The 15,124-nt window shown below is 42.0% G+C and overlaps 6 non-coding genes across 6 annotated transcripts; all 6 read right to left on the bottom strand.

The window, feature by feature from the left end:
- Window positions 1-987: 987 nt before the first annotated feature.
- LOC126196815 (U6 spliceosomal RNA) lies at window positions 988-1,094 on the bottom strand. The gene has a single exon (XR_007539254.1). It is a non-coding gene; the product is annotated as a U6 spliceosomal RNA (small nuclear RNA).
- Window positions 1,095-3,586: 2,492 nt separating this feature from the next.
- LOC126196808 (U6 spliceosomal RNA) lies at window positions 3,587-3,693 on the bottom strand. The gene has a single exon (XR_007539248.1). It is a non-coding gene; the product is annotated as a U6 spliceosomal RNA (small nuclear RNA).
- Window positions 3,694-6,186: 2,493 nt separating this feature from the next.
- On the bottom strand, window positions 6,187-6,293 carry LOC126196768 (U6 spliceosomal RNA). The gene has a single exon (XR_007539211.1). It is a non-coding gene; the product is annotated as a U6 spliceosomal RNA (small nuclear RNA).
- Window positions 6,294-8,765: 2,472 nt separating this feature from the next.
- LOC126196767 (U6 spliceosomal RNA) lies at window positions 8,766-8,872 on the bottom strand. Its single transcript, XR_007539210.1, has one exon. It is a non-coding gene; the product is annotated as a U6 spliceosomal RNA (small nuclear RNA).
- Window positions 8,873-11,347: 2,475 nt separating this feature from the next.
- Window positions 11,348-11,454, bottom strand: LOC126196814 (U6 spliceosomal RNA). Its single transcript, XR_007539253.1, has one exon. It is a non-coding gene; the product is annotated as a U6 spliceosomal RNA (small nuclear RNA).
- Window positions 11,455-13,946: 2,492 nt separating this feature from the next.
- On the bottom strand, window positions 13,947-14,053 carry LOC126196807 (U6 spliceosomal RNA). The gene has a single exon (XR_007539247.1). It is a non-coding gene; the product is annotated as a U6 spliceosomal RNA (small nuclear RNA).
- Window positions 14,054-15,124: the final 1,071 nt, after the last annotated feature.

The raw sequence follows: 15,124 nt of genomic DNA, 5'->3' as shown, positions 1-15,124 counted from the left end.
TGTCGCACTAGTGAAATTTGTACATGACATGCTGGTGCACCACAGATTTGCTGTAATAGTTGGTTTTTAGGTGAAGGGCAGTGGCTTATTACACAGGCAGATATGCTTCAGTTAAGAATCTGATGAGGTGTCACCTGCAGCCTGTATTATGAGGCTGCAGCTGGACAGCAAGGCCACTAGGAGAGTTACTTGAAACATAATGTTAAATGAACTTCCTGTAAAGGGGTAACTTGCACACTTAATGATTAAAGAGACATCTACCTTCACATGTTTATTTATGCTGCTGAAACAATTATGGCATCAGCTGCAGCCATGAAGATGAATAAAGTTAAATGTTGTGGGTTTCTGTGCAGAAAGTATGTGATAGTGGCATACAGGCACCAGAAGCTTTGTAGGCGTTAGAGAAAAATAAATATTAGGTAATGCAAGCTAATTTTAGAGCGCTAGAGTGTATTTAAGCAGTAGTCTGAGTGAAAGTATGTGAGTGAGAAAGATTTGGAACATGCAGCTATCTTGAGTATAGTTGATGTCAGGTTTCCAAATGTTGTGTGTGGCAGTAGGTGTGTGTTATGAAATGACGTGATTGAGACAGTAGGAAGAGATGTTGTGCCAGCAGAGTGTGATACTGAGGAAGAGAAGAGGCTTTTGCCTGTGCTAGGCTTAGTCTTAGACTCGCTGTGATTTGTGTCACGTTTGCGAATGAGCTGAAGGGGTGCTAGTGACATGTACTTGTGTCAGTGTGGTTGTGGTTTTGGTGTGCTTGCTGAGTTGTTATTAGAGTGACATTTTAGATGTGCATTGGTGATGTAAGGGATAGGTTTATTGCCAGTTTTATCATGTTGTGTTGTGAATGAAAGAGAGTGGAGGAGAACTGCGTAAATGGTCAGCATAGTTTGTGACAAGTGGGTGCAGATATGAAGCGAAACTTGTGTAGGTGGCTGAGGGTATTAGCAGCTGATGTGAGACATGAGAGAGTGAGATTGCGAAAAAAATGTGGAACGCTTCACGATTTTGCGTGTCATCATTGCGCAGGGGCCATGCTAATCTTCTCTGTATCGTTCGAATTTTAGTATATGTACCGCCAAAGCGAGTACATTCGAGGAGCCCTCTGAAATTGTATATATAGTTATGGCGTCGCGTCAAACATGGTTCGGCTTGGACGTAGCTTTACGCAGCTCTGGCGAGGATCACAAGGCCTGCCGAGTGCTAATCTGTGAATTAATTACTGCGAGGTGTCGTTCTTAGTAAGTGGCAGCTCTGTCAACTGTATTATTTGGCAGTATTGGATGTAAAACTTAGATCGTAGAGTCGCTTGCTCTCGCAGCATCCACCCAGAGCAGCAGCAGGTTCACACAGCTGCCGCTAGGCGGCAGCAAGACGTGTTGGCACGTATTGTCGCCATGTTCTCACATCGCGAGTTTAGTGTCTCATAGGCATACCTATGAAACACACTTCTCTAAGGTGTGGGATAAATGACGCTGATTGGAGCTGGTAGCAGGTCTTGAAGACTCTCAAAACAAGCGAATATTTTTGCGAAACTGTCTTCACTGCTAACACAAATTGCATTACTCTTTCAGTGGTACTTTCTTACGATACTAATCGATTTAATGACAGAGTGCGCATATGCAAGGCAACTTTTAACTCACACATCAAGTACACCACAAGAAGACACAGTCTGTGACCATGTACATTATTGAGTAACTCCTATTCATCCAATGGTGCCAGAAGACAATAGTGACTGCAAAAAGAGACACAGTAGCCTCACGAACCATTAAAACCACCATTCATATTGCACACTTTGAAACACAGCAGTGTAGGCCATTACTAGCGCATGGATGGGTGAATGCGAGTTGTGTGAGATAGTAGTAGGAATGATGGACATAGTTCCGTTTTCAGTACAATACCAGGTGATATATTTGTGTTGATCCAAGATTACACAGGGCAGGTCTACTTGGCAAGAGTGAAACACTGTGATGGAGATGTGTGAATGAGCCTAAAATATTGAGCGGACATGTGGTAAGAGAAACCAGGTTAGCATTGTGTTAGTAGCTGTAGTTATGTTCCTGTGAAATGTCAATCAGATGTAATCCAGTTTGGTGAATGTTGTTATTGCAGGAAGAATTGCTAGTGCAAAACAAAGAGTGATAGGTTTAGTATCTGAAAGCAGTTAATAACTGATAGCTACTGGTGTCATGTGACACAAACTGGTGTGTGTTGTTGCTGTCTGTTCCAAAATCTTGAAGCTTGCTAGTGTTTTGTGTCTTGACTGCCTCTGTATTTGCTTATGTGCTAGAGCTTCTGTGTATGTGACATGATGAATATTGCATGCAGGGTTTGTCCAATCTTTCTGCTAGACACAGGATGAGAGGTGCATCAGCTGTAATTGTGAACAGCATCGACTTGTATGACATTGATGGGCTTCAAAGTGCTGTCAAAATAGTAGAGCCTCACATCTAAATACTATATGTTAATATTAGCATACTGGTCTGCTTTCTAAACACTTCAGTGTTGTCGTATTCATTGGCTGACACTTTTGAATTTAATTTAGGTAACTATATGTAGTGGCAGATTGCCAGACATGTTTGTAAAATACTTTGTGTGTCGCACTAGTGAAATTTGTACATGACATGCTGGTGCACCACAGATTTGCTGTAATAGTTGGTTTTTAGGTGAAGGGCAGTGGCTTATTACACAGGCAGATATGCTTCAGTTAAGAATCTGATGAGGTGTCACCTGCAGCCTGTATTATGAGGCTGCAGCTGGACAGCAAGGCCACTAGGAGAGTTACTTGAAACATAATGTTAAATGAACTTCCTGTAAAGGGGTAACTTGCACACTTAATGATTAAAGAGACATCTACCTTCACATGTTTATTTATGCTGCTGAAACAATTATGGCATCAGCTGCAGCCATGAAGATGAATAAAGTTAAATGTTGTGGGTCTGTGTGCAGAAAGTATGTGATAGTGGCATACAGGCACCAGAAGCTTTGTAGGCGTTAGAGAAAAATAAATATTAGGTAATGCAAGCTAATTTTAGAGCGCTAGAGTGTATTTAAGCAGTAGTCTGAGTGAAAGTATGTGAGTGAGAAAGATTTGGAACATGCAGCTATCTTGAGTATAGTTGATGTCAGGTTTCCAAATGTTGTGTGTGGCAGTAGGTGTGTGTTATGAAATGACGTGATTGAGACAGTAGGAAGAGATGTTGTGCCAGCAGAGTGTGATACTGAGGAAGAGAAGAGGCTTTTGCCTGTGCTAGGCTTAGTCTTAGACTCGCTGTGATTTGTGTCACGTTTGCGAATGAGCTGAAGGGGTGCTAGTGACATGTACTTGTGTCAGTGTGGTTGTGGTTTTGGTGTGCTAGCTGAGTTGTTATTAGAGTGACATTTTAGATGTGCATTGGTGATGTAAGGGATAGGTTTATTGCCAGTTTTATCATGTTCTGTTTTGAATGAAAGAGAGTGGAGGAGAACTGCGTAAATGGTCAGCATAGTTTGTGACAAGTGGGTGCAGATATGAAGCGAAACTTGTGTAGGTGGCTGAGGGTATTAGCAGCTGATGTGAGACATGAGAGAGTGAGATTGCGAAAAAAATGTGGAACGCTTCACGATTTTGCGTGTCATCATTGCGCAGGGGTCATGCTAATCTTCTCTGTATCGTTCCAATTTTAGTATATGTACCGCCGAAGCGAGTACATTCGAGGAGCCCTCTGAAATTGTATATATAGTTATGGCGTCGCGTCAAACATGGTTCGGCTTGGACGTAGCTTTACGCAGCTCTGGCGAGGATCACAAGGCCTGCCGAGTGCTAATCTGTGAATTAATTACTGCGAGGTGTCGTTCTTAGTAAGTGGCAGCTCTGTCAACTGTATTATTTGGCAGTATTGGATGTAAAACTTAGATCGTAGAGTCGCTTGCTCTCGCAGCATCCACCCAGAGCAGCAGCAGGTTCACACAGCTGCCGCTAGGCGGCAGCAAGACGTGTTGGCACGTATTGTCGCCATGTTCTCACATCGCGAGTTTAGTGTCTCATAGGCATACCTATGAAACACACTTCTCTAATGTGTGGGATAAATGACGCTGATTGGAGCTGGTAGCAGGTCTTGAAGACTCTCAAAACAAGCGAATATTTTTGCGAAACTGTCTTCACTGCTAACACAAATTGCATTACTCTTTCAGTGGTACTTTCTTACGATACTAATCGATTTAATGACAGAGTGCGCATATGCAAGGCAACTTTTAACTCACACATCAAGTACACCACAAGAAGACACAGTCTGTGACCATGTACATTATTGAGTAACTCCTATTCATCCAATGGTGCCAGAAGACAATAGTGACTGCAAAAAGAGACACAGTAGCCTCACGAACCATTAAAACCACCATTCATATTGCACACTTTGAAACACAGCAGTGTAGGCCATTACTAGCGCATGGATGGGTGAATGCGAGTTGTGTGAGATAGTAGTAGGAATGATGGACATAGTTCCGTTTTCAGTACAATACCAGGTGATATATTTGTGTTGATCCAAGATTACACAGGGCAGGTCTACTTGGCAAGAGTGAAACACTGTGATGGAGATGTGTGAATGAGCCTAAAATATTGAGCGGACATGTGGTAAGAGAAACCAGGTTAGCATTGTGTTAGTAGCTGTAGTTATGTTCCTGTGAAATGTCAATCAGATGTAATCCAGTTTGGTGAATGTTGTTATTGCAGGAAGAATTGCTAGTGCAAAACAAAGAGTGATAGGTTTAGTATCTGAAAGCAGTTAATAACTGAGTAGCTACTGGTGTCATGTGACACAAACTGGTTTGTGATGTTGCTGTCTGTTCCAAAATCTTGAAGCTTGCTAGTGTTTTGTGTCTTGACTGCCTCTGTATTTGCTTATGTGCTAGAGCTTCTGTGTATGTGACATGATGAATATTGCATGCAGGGTTTGTCCAATCTTTCTGCTAGACACAGGATGAGAGGTGCATCAGCTGTAATTGTGAACAGCATCGACTTGTATGACATTGATGGGATTCAAAGTGCTGTCAAAATAGTAGAGCCTCACATCTAAATACTATATGTTAATGTTAGCATACTGGTCTGCTTTCTAAACACTTCAGTGTTGTGGTATTCATTGGCTGACACTTTTGAATTTAATTTAGGTAACTATATGTAGTGGCAGATTGCCAGACATGTTTGTAAAATACTTTGTGTGTCGCACTAGTGAAATTTGTACATGACATGCTGGTGCACCACAGATTTGCTGTAATAGTTGGTTTTTAGGTGAAGGGCAGTGGCTTATTACACAGGCAGATATGCTTCAGTTAAGAATCTGATGAGGTGTCACCTGCAGCCTGTATTATGAGGCTGCAGCTGGACAGCAAGGCCACTAGGAGAGTTACTTGAAACATAATGTTAAATGAACTTCCTGTAAAGGGGTAACTTGCACACTTAATGATTAAAGAGACATCTACCTTCACATGTTTATTTATGCTGCTGAAACAATTATGGCATCAGCTGCAGCCATGAAGATGAATAAAGTTAAATGTTGTGGGTTTGTGTGCAGAAAGTATGTGATAGTGGCATACAGGCACCAGAAGCTTTGTACGCGTTAGAGAAAAATAAATATTAGGTAATGCAAGCTAATTTTAGAGCGCTAGAGTGTATTTAAGCAGTAGTCTGAGTGAAAGTATGTGAGTGAGAAAGATTTGGAACATGCAGCTATCTTGAGTATAGTTGATGTCAGGTTTCCAAATGTTGTGTGTGGCAGTAGGTGTGTGTTATGAAATGACGTGATTGAGACAGTAGGAAGAGATGTTGTGCCAGCAGAGTGTGATACTGAGGAAGAGAAGAGGCTTTTGCCTGTGCTAGGCTTAGTCTTAGACTCGCTGTGATTTGTGTCACGTTTGCGAATGAGCTGAAGGGGTGCTAGTGACATGTACTTGTGTCAGTGTGGTTGTGGTTTTGGTGTGCTTGCTGAGTTGTTATTAGAGTGACATTTTAGAGGTGCATTGGTGACGTAAGGGATAGGTTTATTGCCAGTTTTATCATGTTCTGTTGTGAATGAAAGAGAGTGGAGGAGAACTGCGTAAATGGTCAGCATAGTTTGTGACAAGTGGGTGCAGATATGAAGCGAAACTTGTGTAGGTGGCTGAGGGTATTAGCAGCTGATGTGAGACATGAGAGAGTGAGACTGCGAAAAAAATGTGGAACGCTTCACGATTTTGCGTGTCATCCTTGCGCAGGGGCCATGCTAATCTTCTCTGTATCGTTCCAATTTTAGTATATGTACCGCCGAAGCGAGTACATTCGAGGAGCCCTCTGAAATTGTATATATAGTTATGGCGTCGCGTCAAACATGGTTCGGCTTGGACGTAGCTTTACGCAGCTCTGGCGAGGATCACAAGGCCTGCCGAGTGCTAATCTGTGAATTAATTACTGTGAGGTGTCGTTCTTAGTAAGTGGCAGCTCTGTCAACTGTATTATTTGGCAGTATTGGATGTAAAACTTAGATCGTAGAGTCGCTTGCTCTCGCAGCATCCACCCAGAGCAGCAGCAGCAGGTTCAAGACGTGTTGGCACGTATTGTCGCCATGTTCTCACATCGCGAGTTTAGTGTCTCATAGACATACCTATGAAACACACTACTCTAATGTGTGGGATAAATGACGCTGATTGGAGCTGGTAGCAGGTCTTGAAGACTCTCAAAACAAGCGAATATTTTTGCGAAACTGTCTTCACTGCTAACACAAATTGCATTACTCTTTCAGTGGTACTTTCTTACGATACTAATCGATTTAATGACAGAGTGCGCATATGCAAGGCAACTTTTAACTCACACATCAAGTACACCACAAGAAGACACAGTCTGTGACCATGTACATTATTGAGTAACTCCTATTCATCCAATGGTGCCAGAAGACAATAGTGACTGCAAAAAGAGAGACAGTAGCCTCACGAACCATTAAAACCACCATTCATATTGCACACTTTGAAACACAGCAGTGTAGGCCATTACTAGCGCATGGATGGGTGAATGCGAGTTGTGTGAGATAGTAGTAGGAATGATGGACATAGTTCCGTTTTCAGTACAATACCAGGTGATATATTTGTGTTGATCCAAGATTACACAGGGCAGGTCTACTTAGCAAGAGTGAAACACTGTGATGGAGATATGTGAATGAGCCTAAAATATTGAGCGGACATGTGGTAAGAGAAACCAGGTTAGCATTGTGTTAGTAGCTGTAGTTATGTTCCTGTGAAATGTCAATCAGATGTAATCCAGTTTGGTGAATGTTGTTATTGCAGGAAGAATTGCTAGTGCAAAACAAAGAGTGATAGGTTTAGTATCTGAAAGCAGTTAATAACTGAGTAGCTACTGGTGTCATGTGACACAAACTGGTTTGTGATGTTGCTGTCTGTTCCAAAATCTTGAAGCTTGCTAGTGTTTTGTGTCTTGACTGCCTCTGTATTTGCTTATGTGCTAGAGCTTCTGTGTATGTGACATGATGAATATTGCATGCAGGGTTTGTCCAATCTTTCTGCTAGACACAGGATGAGAGGTGCATCAGCTGTAATTGTGAACAGCATCGACTTGTATGACATTGATGGGATTCAAAGTGCTGTCAAAATAGTAGAGCCTCACATCTAAATACTATATGTTAATATTAGCATACTGGTCTGCTTTCTAAACACTTCAGTGTTGTGGTATTCATTGGCTGACACTTTTGAATTTAATTTAGGTAACTATATGTAGTGGCAGATTGCCAGACATGTTTGTAAAATACTTTGTGTGTCGCACTAGTGAAATTTGTACATGACATGCTGGTGCACCACAGATTTGCTGTAATAGTTGGTTTTTAGGTGAAGGGCAGTGGCTTATTACACAGGCAGATATGCTTCAGTTAAGAATCTGATGAGGTGTCACCTGCAGCCTGTATTATGAGGCTGCAGCTGGACAGCAAGGCCACTAGGAGAGTTACTTGAAACATAATGTTAAATGAACTTCCTGTAAAGGGGTAACTTGCACACTTAATGATTAAAGAGACATCTACCTTCACATGTTTATTTATGCTGCTGAAACAATTATGGCATCAGCTGCAGCCATGAAGATGAATAAAGTTAAATGTTGTGGGTTTCTGTGCAGAAAGTATGTGATAGTGGCATACAGGCACCAGAAGCTTTGTAGGCGTTAGAGAAAAATAAATATTAGGTAATGCAAGCTAATTTTAGAGCGCTAGAGTGTATTTAAGCAGTAGTCTGAGTGAAAGTATGTGAGTGAGAAAGATTTGGAACATGCAGCTATCTTGAGTATAGTTGATGTCAGGTTTCCAAATGTTGTGTGTGGCAGTAGGTGTGTGTTATGAAATGACGTGATTGAGACAGTAGGAAGAGATGTTGTGCCAGCAGAGTGTGATACTGAGGAAGAGAAGAGGCTTTTGCCTGTGCTAGGCTTAGTCTTAGACTCGCTGTGATTTGTGTCACGTTTGCGAATGAGCTGAAGGGGTGCTAGTGACATGTACTTGTGTCAGTGTGGTTGTGGTTTTGGTGTGCTTGCTGAGTTGTTATTAGAGTGACATTTTAGATGTGCATTGGTGATGTAAGGGATAGGTTTATTGCCAGTTTTATCATGTTCTGTTGTGAATGAAAGAGAGTGGAGGAGAACTGCGTAAATGGTCAGCATAGTTTGTGACAAGTGGGTGCAGATATGAAGCGAAACTTGTGTAGGTGGCTGAGGGTATTAGCAGCTGATGTGAGACATGAGAGAGTGAGACTGCGAAAAAAATGTGGAACGCTTCACGATTTTGCGTGTCATCCTTGCGCAGGGGCCATGCTAATCTTCTCTGTATCGTTCCAATTTTAGTATATGTACCGCCGAAGCGAGTACATTCGAGGAGCCCTCTGAAATTGTATATATAGTTATGGCGTCGCGTCAAACATGGTTCGGCTTGGACGTAGCTTTACGCAGCTCTGGCGAGGATCACAAGGCCTGCCGAGTGCTAATCTGTGAATTAATTACTGTGAGGTGTCGTTCTTAGTAAGTGGCAGCTCTGTCAACTGTATTATTTGGCAGTATTGGATGTAAAACTTAGATCGTAGAGTCGCTTGCTCTCGCAGCATCCACCCAGAGCAGCAGCAGCAGCAGGTTCAAGACGTGTCGGCACGTATTGTCGCCATGTTCTCACATCGCGAGTTTAGTGTCTCATAGGCATACCTATGAAACACACTACTCTAATGTGAGGGATAAATGACGCTGATTGGAGCTGGTAGCAGGTCTTGAAGACTCTCAAAACAAGCGAATATTTTTGCGAAACTGTCTTCACTGCTAACACAAATTGCATTACTCTTTCAGTGGTACTTTCTTACGATACTAATCGATTTAATGACAGAGTGCGCATATGCAAGGCAACTTTTAACTCACACATCAAGTACACCACAAGAAGACACAGTCTGTGACCATGTACATTATTGAGTAACTCCTATTCATCCAATGGTGCCAGAAGACAATAGTGACTGCAAAAAGAGAGACAGTAGCCTCACGAACCATTAAAACCACCATTCATATTGCACACTTTGAAACACAGCAGTGTAGGCCATTACTAGCGCATGGATGGGTGAATGCGAGTTGTGTGAGATAGTAGTAGGAATGATGGACATAGTTCCGTTTTCAGTACAATACCAGGTGATATATTTGTGTTGATCCAAGATTACACAGGGCAGGTCTACTTAGCAAGAGTGAAACACTGTGATGGAGATATGTGAATGAGCCTAAAATATTGAGCGGACATGTGGTAAGAGAAACCAGGTTAGCATTGTGTTAGTAGCTGTAGTTATGTTCCTGTGAAATGTCAATCAGATGTAATCCAGTTTGGTGAATGTTGTTATTGCAGGAAGAATTGCTAGTGCAAAACAAAGAGTGATAGGTTTAGTATCTGAAAGCAGTTAATAACTGAGTAGCTACTGGTGTCATGTGACACAAACTGGTTTGTGATGTTGCTGTCTGTTCCAAAATCTTGAAGCTTGCTAGTGTTTTGTGTCTTGACTGCCTCTGTATTTGCTTATGTGCTAGAGCTTCTGTGTATGTGACATGATGAATATTGCATGCAGGGTTTGTCCAATCTTTCTGCTAGACACAGGATGAGAGGTGCATCAGCTGTAATTGTGAACAGCATCGACTTGTATGACATTGATGGGATTCAAAGTGCTGTCAAAATAGTAGAGCCTCACATCTAAATACTATATGTTAATGTTAGCATACTGGTCTGCTTTCTAAACACTTCAGTGTTGTGGTATTCATTGGCTGACACTTTTGAATTTAATTTAGGTAACTATATGTAGTGGCAGATTGCCAGACATGTTTGTAAAATACTTTGTGTGTCGCACTAGTGAAATTTGTACATGACATGCTGGTGCACCACAGATTTGCTGTAATAGTTGGTTTTTAGGTGAAGGGCAGTGGCTTATTACACAGGCAGATATGCTTCAGTTAAGAATCTGATGAGGTGTCACCTGCAGCCTGTATTATGAGGCTGCAGCTGGACAGCAAGGCCACTAGGAGAGTTACTTGAAACATAATGTTAAATGAACTTCCTGTAAAGGGGTAACTTGCACACTTAATGATTAAAGAGACATCTACCTTCACATGTTTATTTATGCTGCTGAAACAATTATGGCATCAGCTGCAGCCATGAAGATGAATAAAGTTAAATGTTGTGGGTTTCTGTGCAGAAAGTATGTGATAGTGGCATACAGGCACCAGAAGCTTTGTAGGCGTTAGAGAAAAATAAATATTAGGTAATGCAAGCTAATTTTAGAGCGCTAGAGTGTATTTAAGCAGTAGTCTGAGTGAAAGTATGTGAGTGAGAAAGATTTGGAACATGCAGCTATCTTGAGTATAGTTGATGTCAGGTTTCCAAATGTTGTGTGTGGCAGTAGGTGTGTGTTATGAAATGACGTGATTGAGACAGTAGGAAGAGATGTTGTGCCAGCAGAGTGTGATACTGAGGAAGAGAAGAGGCTTTTGCCTGTGCTAGGCTTAGTCTTAGACTCGCTGTGATTTGTGTCACGTTTGCGAATGAGCTGAAGGGGTGCTAGTGACATGTACTTGTGTCAGTGTGGTTGTGGTTTTGGTGTGCTTGCTGAGTTGTTATTAGAGTGACATTTTAGATGTGCATTGGTGATGTAAGGGATAGGTTTATTGCCAGTTTTATCATGTTGTGTTGTGAATGAAAGAGAGTGGAGGAGAACTGCGTAAATGGTCAGCATAGTTTGTGACAAGTGGGTGCAGATATGAAGCGAAACTTGTGTAGGTGGCTGAGGGTATTAGCAGCTGATGTGAGACATGAGAGAGTGAGATTGCGAAAAAAATGTGGAACGCTTCACGATTTTGCGTGTCATCATTGCGCAGGGGCCATGCTAATCTTCTCTGTATCGTTCGAATTTTAGTATATGTACCGCCAAAGCGAGTACATTCGAGGAGCCCTCTGAAATTGTATATATAGTTATGGCGTCGCGTCAAACATGGTTCGGCTTGGACGTAGCTTTACGCAGCTCTGGCGAGGATCACAAGGCCTGCCGAGTGCTAATCTGTGAATTAATTACTGCGAGGTGTCGTTCTTAGTAAGTGGCAGCTCTGTCAACTGTATTATTTGGCAGTATTGGATGTAAAACTTAGATCGTAGAGTCGCTTGCTCTCGCAGCATCCACCCAGAGCAGCAGCAGGTTCACACAGCTGCCGCTAGGCGGCAGCAAGACGTGTTGGCACGTATTGTCGCCATGTTCTCACATCGCGAGTTTAGTGTCTCATAGGCATACCTATGAAACACACTTCTCTAAGGTGTGGGATAAATGACGCTGATTGGAGCTGGTAGCAGGTCTTGAAGACTCTCAAAACAAGCGAATATTTTTGCGAAACTGTCTTCACTGCTAACACAAATTGCATTACTCTTTCAGTGGTACTTTCTTACGATACTAATCGATTTAATGACAGAGTGCGCATATGCAAGGCAACTTTTAACTCACACATCAAGTACACCACAAGAAGACACAGTCTGTGACCATGTACATTATTGAGTAACTCCTATTCATCCAATGGTGCCAGAAGACAATAGTGACTGCAAAAAGAGACACAGTAGCCTCACGAACCATTAAAACCACCATTCATATTGCACACTTTGAAACACAGCAGTGTAGGCCATTACTAGCGCATGGATGGGTGAATGCGAGTTGTGTGAGATAGTAGTAGGAATGATGGACATAGTTCCGTTTTCAGTACAATACCAGGTGATATATTTGTGTTGATCCAAGATTACACAGGGCAGGTCTACTTGGCAAGAGTGAAACACTGTGATGGAGATGTGTGAATGAGCCTAAAATATTGAGCGGACATGTGGTAAGAGAAACCAGGTTAGCATTGTGTTAGTAGCTGTAGTTATGTTCCTGTGAAATGTCAATCAGATGTAATCCAGTTTGGTGAATGTTGTTATTGCAGGAAGAATTGCTAGTGCAAAACAAAGAGTGATAGGTTTAGTATCTGAAAGCAGTTAATAACTGATAGCTACTGGTGTCATGTGACACAAACTGGTGTGTGTTGTTGCTGTCTGTTCCAAAATCTTGAAGCTTGCTAGTGTTTTGTGTCTTGACTGCCTCTGTATTTGCTTATGTGCTAGAGCTTCTGTGTATGTGACATGATGAATATTGCATGCAGGGTTTGTCCAATCTTTCTGCTAGACACAGGATGAGAGGTGCATCAGCTGTAATTGTGAACAGCATCGACTTGTATGACATTGATGGGCTTCAAAGTGCTGTCAAAATAGTAGAGCCTCACATCTAAATACTATATGTTAATATTAGCATACTGGTCTGCTTTCTAAACACTTCAGTGTTGTCGTATTCATTGGCTGACACTTTTGAATTTAATTTAGGTAACTATATGTAGTGGCAGATTGCCAGACATGTTTGTAAAATACTTTGTGTGTCGCACTAGTGAAATTTGTACATGACATGCTGGTGCACCACAGATTTGCTGTAATAGTTGGTTTTTAGGTGAAGGGCAGTGGCTTATTACACAGGCAGATATGCTTCAGTTAAGAATCTGATGAGGTGTCACCTGCAGCCTGTATTATGAGGCTGCAGCTGGACAGCAAGGCCACTAGGAGAGTTACTTGAAACATAATGTTAAATGAACTTCCTGTAAAGGGGTAACTTGCACACTTAATGATTAAAGAGACATCTACCTTCACATGTTTATTTATGCTGCTGAAACAATTATGGCATCAGCTGCAGCCATGAAGATGAATAAAGTTAAATGTTGTGGGTCTGTGTGCAGAAAGTATGTGATAGTGGCATACAGGCACCAGAAGCTTTGTAGGCGTTAGAGAAAAATAAATATTAGGTAATGCAAGCTAATTTTAGAGCGCTAGAGTGTATTTAAGCAGTAGTCTGAGTGAAAGTATGTGAGTGAGAAAGATTTGGAACATGCAGCTATCTTGAGTATAGTTGATGTCAGGTTTCCAAATGTTGTGTGTGGCAGTAGGTGTGTGTTATGAAATGACGTGATTGAGACAGTAGGAAGAGATGTTGTGCCAGCAGAGTGTGATACTGAGGAAGAGAAGAGGCTTTTGCCTGTGCTAGGCTTAGTCTTAGACTCGCTGTGATTTGTGTCACGTTTGCGAATGAGCTGAAGGGGTGCTAGTGACATGTACTTGTGTCAGTGTGGTTGTGGTTTTGGTGTGCTAGCTGAGTTGTTATTAGAGTGACATTTTAGATGTGCATTGGTGATGTAAGGGATAGGTTTATTGCCAGTTTTATCATGTTCTGTTTTGAATGAAAGAGAGTGGAGGAGAACTGCGTAAATGGTCAGCATAGTTTGTGACAAGTGGGTGCAGATATGAAGCGAAACTTGTGTAGGTGGCTGAGGGTATTAGCAGCTGATGTGAGACATGAGAGAGTGAGATTGCGAAAAAAATGTGGAACGCTTCACGATTTTGCGTGTCATCATTGCGCAGGGGTCATGCTAATCTTCTCTGTATCGTTCCAATTTTAGTATATGTACCGCCGAAGCGAGTACATTCGAGGAGCCCTCTGAAATTGTATATATAGTTATGGCGTCGCGTCAAACATGGTTCGGCTTGGACGTAGCTTTACGCAGCTCTGGCGAGGATCACAAGGCCTGCCGAGTGCTAATCTGTGAATTAATTACTGCGAGGTGTCGTTCTTAGTAAGTGGCAGCTCTGTCAACTGTATTATTTGGCAGTATTGGATGTAAAACTTAGATCGTAGAGTCGCTTGCTCTCGCAGCATCCACCCAGAGCAGCAGCAGGTTCACACAGCTGCCGCTAGGCGGCAGCAAGACGTGTTGGCACGTATTGTCGCCATGTTCTCACATCGCGAGTTTAGTGTCTCATAGGCATACCTATGAAACACACTTCTCTAATGTGTGGGATAAATGACGCTGATTGGAGCTGGTAGCAGGTCTTGAAGACTCTCAAAACAAGCGAATATTTTTGCGAAACTGTCTTCACTGCTAACACAAATTGCATTACTCTTTCAGTGGTACTTTCTTACGATACTAATCGATTTAATGACAGAGTGCGCATATGCAAGGCAACTTTTAACTCACACATCAAGTACACCACAAGAAGACACAGTCTGTGACCATGTACATTATTGAGTAACTCCTATTCATCCAATGGTGCCAGAAGACAATAGTGACTGCAAAAAGAGACACAGTAGCCTCACGAACCATTAAAACCACCATTCATATTGCACACTTTGAAACACAGCAGTGTAGGCCATTACTAGCGCATGGATGGGTGAATGCGAGTTGTGTGAGATAGTAGTAGGAATGATGGACATAGTTCCGTTTTCAGTACAATACCAGGTGATATATTTGTGTTGATCCAAGATTACACAGGGCAGGTCTACTTGGCAAGAGTGAAACACTGTGATGGAGATGTGTGAATGAGCCTAAAATATTGAGCGGACATGTGGTAAGAGAAACCAGGTTAGCATTGTGTTAGTAGCTGTAGTTATGTTCCTGTGAAATGTCAATCAGATGTAATCCAGTTTGGTGAATGTTGTTATTGCAGGAAGAATTGCTAGTGCAAAACAAAGAGTGATAGGTTTAGTATCTGAAAGC

Source organism: Schistocerca nitens, chromosome 7 (assembly GCF_023898315.1).
Source record: "Schistocerca nitens isolate TAMUIC-IGC-003100 chromosome 7, iqSchNite1.1, whole genome shotgun sequence".
Lineage (NCBI taxonomy): Eukaryota > Metazoa > Arthropoda > Insecta > Orthoptera > Acrididae > Schistocerca > Schistocerca nitens.
The sequence above is the reverse complement of the archived record's forward strand: the minus strand, read 5'-3'. Positions and strand labels throughout refer to the sequence as shown.